The sequence below is a fragment of the Bacillus rossius genome, unplaced genomic scaffold, assembly GCF_032445375.1.
Source record: "Bacillus rossius redtenbacheri isolate Brsri unplaced genomic scaffold, Brsri_v3 Brsri_v3_scf382, whole genome shotgun sequence".
Taxonomy (NCBI): domain Eukaryota; kingdom Metazoa; phylum Arthropoda; class Insecta; order Phasmatodea; family Bacillidae; genus Bacillus; species Bacillus rossius.
Window position 1 is genome coordinate 28,038 of NW_026962571.1, and position 4,463 is coordinate 32,500.

The following is a 4,463-nucleotide window of genomic DNA, read 5'->3' on the forward strand; positions in this document are numbered from 1 at the left end:
AACCCATCGATAGGCCCATTTTGGGTATATTAGGGGGACATGCAATCGGGAAAAATTGGAATTATTTGCAATATGGAAAGAATATGTACATAAATGAAAAGGGAGTCCCCCCGAGTTTTCTCGCCCTATATATATTGCAAAAATATCCAATTAATTATTGTGGAACCTGTAGCACCTTTCTATGAAGCAGAATTAACATTACAGAACGGTTTGAATGCTACCACCTCAGTTTCTCTACAATGCATTGGATTTCAAAGAGGTGAATTACTGTGGATGGTACTGTTGTATGGCTAACAAATCGTCTGGGAAACAATGCAGAATTAAATTAAGAAGGTTGTATGTTTTCTGTTACATGGTGGAGGTGCCCTCTAGTACACAGTAAAATGTTTTGTGGACTGCAGCTCCTTGAGGAATTAATTCAGTATGGGTCTTGTAGTGGTCTGAAAGTGGATGATGAAAAAGAATGTATAATGGTATTCAGAGCACCTCGCGGTGAAGCGGACATGCTACCTCAAAATGCTTGATTGATTCATGCCCAGTTCCCCCAAGAAGCGGTACATTGAAAAAATTGATTTACTTTGTGGATGATACTAGCAAATACTATCCGCTGGGGGAAGTAAGCAGAAATTTGGTGGTCGTATGTTTGTTACATGGTAGAGGTGCTTTCTAGTACACAATGAAATGCTTGGTGTACCGCTGCTCCTTGAAGAATTAATTCCATATGGGTCTAGCCGTGGTCTTAACTGTGAACACGAAGAACTATCTAAAGTGGCCTATCTGTCTGAACTGCAATACACAAGCTGCGAGCCAATGCTATACCTTTCTCAGGTAACGAGCTCTTGTGCGGCGATTCGATTGGATGCGAAATGGTGGGGAACGCGTGTCCGGTCGTCTTAACCAAGTAATGGTTCCCCTCTGTTAACAATGAAATGTTTGATGGATCGCAGCTCCCTGAGAGACAAGTTTCAAAGGGGTTAGTCGCGGTCTTCAATCCTGGCCAAGGTGCAGTCACCATCTATAAGAGATACCTGCTTTACTGAAGGGTAGCAAGAGTTCCCTTGCCCGCATGTTGCTCCGTGGGGGTATATCAGTATAAAGGTAGAAGAAGCCATGATCGGAGCTTCGGTGGATGAGATTGGCGGAGAAGACATGTTCTTGTCTATCTGGTAGATCAGGGGGGTGGCAGCTGATCCGGAGAAAGCAAGCGGACTCCCGATGTTCCGTCGACTCCCAATGTACACTTGAAACATGCACATTTGGGTGGCGAGGGGGCGTTGTGGCCATCCGAAAACATGTCTTCATCTCTCTTATTGGTGGACCGCTGCTCCTTGAAGAATTAATTCCATATGGGTCTAGTCTTGGTGATAACTGTGAACACTAAGAACTATCTAAAGTGGCCTATCTGTCTGAACTGCAATACACTAGCTGCGAGCCAATGCTATACCTTTCTTAGGTAACGAGCTCTTGTGCGGCAATTCGATTGGATGCGAAATGGTGGGGAACGCGTGTCCTATCGTCTTAACCAAGTAATGGTTCCCCTCTGTTAACAATGAAATGTTTGATGGATCGCAGCTCCCTGAGAGACAAGTTTCAAAGGGGTTAGTCGCGGTCTTCAATCCTGGCCAAGGTGCAGTCACCATCTATAAGAGATACCTGCTTTACTGAAGGGTAGCAAGAGTTCCCTTGCCCGCATGTTGCTCCGTGGGGGTATATCAGTATAAAGGTAGAAGAAGCCATGATCGGAGCTTCGGTGGATGAGATTGGTGGAGAAGACATGTTCTTGTCTATCTGGTAGATCAGGGGGGTGGCAGCTGATCCGGAGAAAGCAAGCGGACTCCCGATGTTCCGTCGACTCCCAATGTACACTTAAAACATGCACATTTGGGTGGCGAGGGGGCGTTGTGGCCATCCGAAAACATGTCTTCATCTCTCTTATTGGTGGACCGCTGCTCCTTGAAGAATTAAATCCATATGGGTCTAGTCTTGGTGATAACTGTGAACACTAAGAACTATCTAAAGTGGCCTATCTGTCTGAACTGCAATACACTAGCTGCGAGCCAATGCTATACCTTTCTCAGGTAACGAGCTCTTGTGCGGCAATTCGATTGGATGCGAAATGGTGGGGAACGCGTGTCCTATCGTCTTAACCAAGTAATGGTTCCCCTCTGTTAACAATGAAATGTTTGATGGATCGCAGCTCCCTGAGAGACAAGTTTCAAAGGGGTTAGTCGCGGTCTTCAGCCCTGGCCAAAGGTGTTTAGAAATGAATACTTTTCGGACCAGTGGGCAAATTAGTTCACAGCGAGCCCACGGGCCAACGGTCTGCTCCCGCAGTGGGCCGCGCCCGAATGTGGGCACCGATCATATAATTTGAAATCCACTCGCCAAGTACCATGCGAGTTTCTAAGAGCGCGATATATTCGCCAGTGAAAGCCTTGGAAGTTTGGCCTCGCCTACTCCCTAGGAAAATTAATTAGAGATGGAAGGAAAGACTTTGCAATTGCAAAGCGGGTGTCGATATTGGGAAGTCGCCCCCGTACTTGTTGATACAGAAGGAAAAAAAAATGTACATCATAAGATTCGGACCCGGTGCTCTGCGGACCCGGGAGGTTCCTCCGAACGAAAAAAAAAGCTGCTAGCAGCTCCCTGGTTGATCCTGCCAGTAGTCATATGCTTGTCTCAAAGATTAAGCCATGCATGTCTAAGTGCAAGCCAAAATAAGGTGAAACCGCGAATGGCTCATTAAATCAGTTATGGTTCCTTAGATCGTACCACATGACTTGGATAACTGTGGTAATTCTAGAGCTAATACATGCTGAACTGAGTCCCGACCAGAAATGGGAGGGATGCTTTTATTAGATCAAAACCAATCGGCGTGGCTCGTCTGCGTCCGTTTGCTTTGGTGACTCTGGATAACTTTGTGCTGATCGCACGGTCTCCGTACCGGCGACGCATCTTTCAAATGTCTGCCTTATCAACTGTCGATGGTAGGTTCTGCGCCTACCATGGTTGTAACGGGTAACGGGGAATCAGGGTTCGATTCCGGAGAGGGAGCCTGAGAAACGGCTACCACATCCAAGGAAGGCAGCAGGCGCGCAAATTACCCACTCCCGGCACGGGGAGGTAGTGACGAAAAATAACGATACGGGACTCATCCGAGGCCCCGTAATCGGAATGAGAACACTTTAAACCCTTTAACGAGTATCCATTGGAGGGCAAGTCTGGTGCCAGCAGCCGCGGTAATTCCAGCTCCAATAGCGTATATTAAAGTTGTTGCGGTTAAAAAGCTCGTAGTTGGACTTGTGTCCCACGCTGTCGGTTCACCGTTCGTCGGTGTCTAACTGGCATGCCCGTGCGGACGTCCTGCCGGTGGATGCGGTCGGCCGCGGCAAGCCCCTTCCCTCGGGCGTTCGCCCCTCCTCTCGTAACCTCTTCGCGGAGGCCGGGTTGGATGCGGGTGTTTCGTCCCGGGGTGCATGCTTGGGCCCCGCGCGTCGGCGGTCCGATGCAATCCTACCGCGGTGCTCTTCACCGAGTGTCGAGGTGGGCCGGCACGTTTACTTTGAACAAATTAGAGTGCTCAAAGCAGGCAGTGTTTCGCCTGAATATTGTGTGCATGGAATAATGGAATAGGACCTCGGTTCTATTTTGTTGGTTTTCGGAACCCGAGGTAATGATTAACAGGGACAAACGGGGGCATTCGTATTGCGACGTTAGAGGTGAAATTCTTGGATCGTCGCAAGACGAACCTAAGCGAAAGCATTTGCCATGTGTGTTTTCATTAATCAAGAACGAAAGTTAGAGGTTCGAAGGCGATCAGATACCGCCCTAGTTCTAACCATAAACGATGCCAGCTAGCGATCCGCCGAAGTTCCTCCGATGACTCGGCGGGCAGCTTCCGGGAAACCAAAGCTTTTGGGTTCCGGGGGAAGTATGGTTGCAAAGCTGAAACTTAAAGGAATTGACGGAAGGGCACCACCAGGAGTGGAGCCTGCGGCTTAATTTGACTCAACACGGGAAACCTCACCAGGCCCGGACACCGGAAGGATTGACAGATTGAGAGCTCTTTCTTGATTCGGTGGGTGGTGGTGCATGGCCGTTCTTAGTTGGTGGAGCGATTTGTCTGGTTAATTCCGATAACGAACGAGACTCTGGCCTGCTAACTAGTCGCTTCCGGTATCCCTTCGTGCTACCGGCGACAAATGATCTTCTTAGAGGGACAGGCGGCTTCTAGCCGCACGAGATTGAGCAATAACAGGTCTGTGATGCCCTTAGATGTTCTGGGCCGCACGCGCGCTACACTGAAGGAATCAGCGTGTCCTCCTAGCCCGAAAGGGCCGGGTAACCCGTTGAACCTCCTTCGTGCTAGGGATTGGGGCTTGCAATTGTACCCCATGAACGAGGAATTCCCAGTAAGCGCGAGTCATAAGCTCGCGTTGATTACGTCCCTGCCCTTTGTACAC

The 4,463-nt window shown here is 48.9% G+C and overlaps 1 non-coding gene across 1 annotated transcript in view; it reads left to right on the forward strand.

Moving 5' to 3' along the window:
* The first annotated feature begins 2,643 nt into the window (after positions 1-2,643).
* The window catches only part of LOC134544429 (small subunit ribosomal RNA), a 1,989-nt gene continuing 169 nt past the window's right edge, over positions 2,644-4,463 (forward strand). Inside the window, exon 1 of the ribosomal RNA XR_010077752.1 lies at positions 2,644-4,463. This exon is cut by the window's right edge and continues 169 nt beyond it. This is a non-coding gene — a ribosomal RNA (small subunit ribosomal RNA).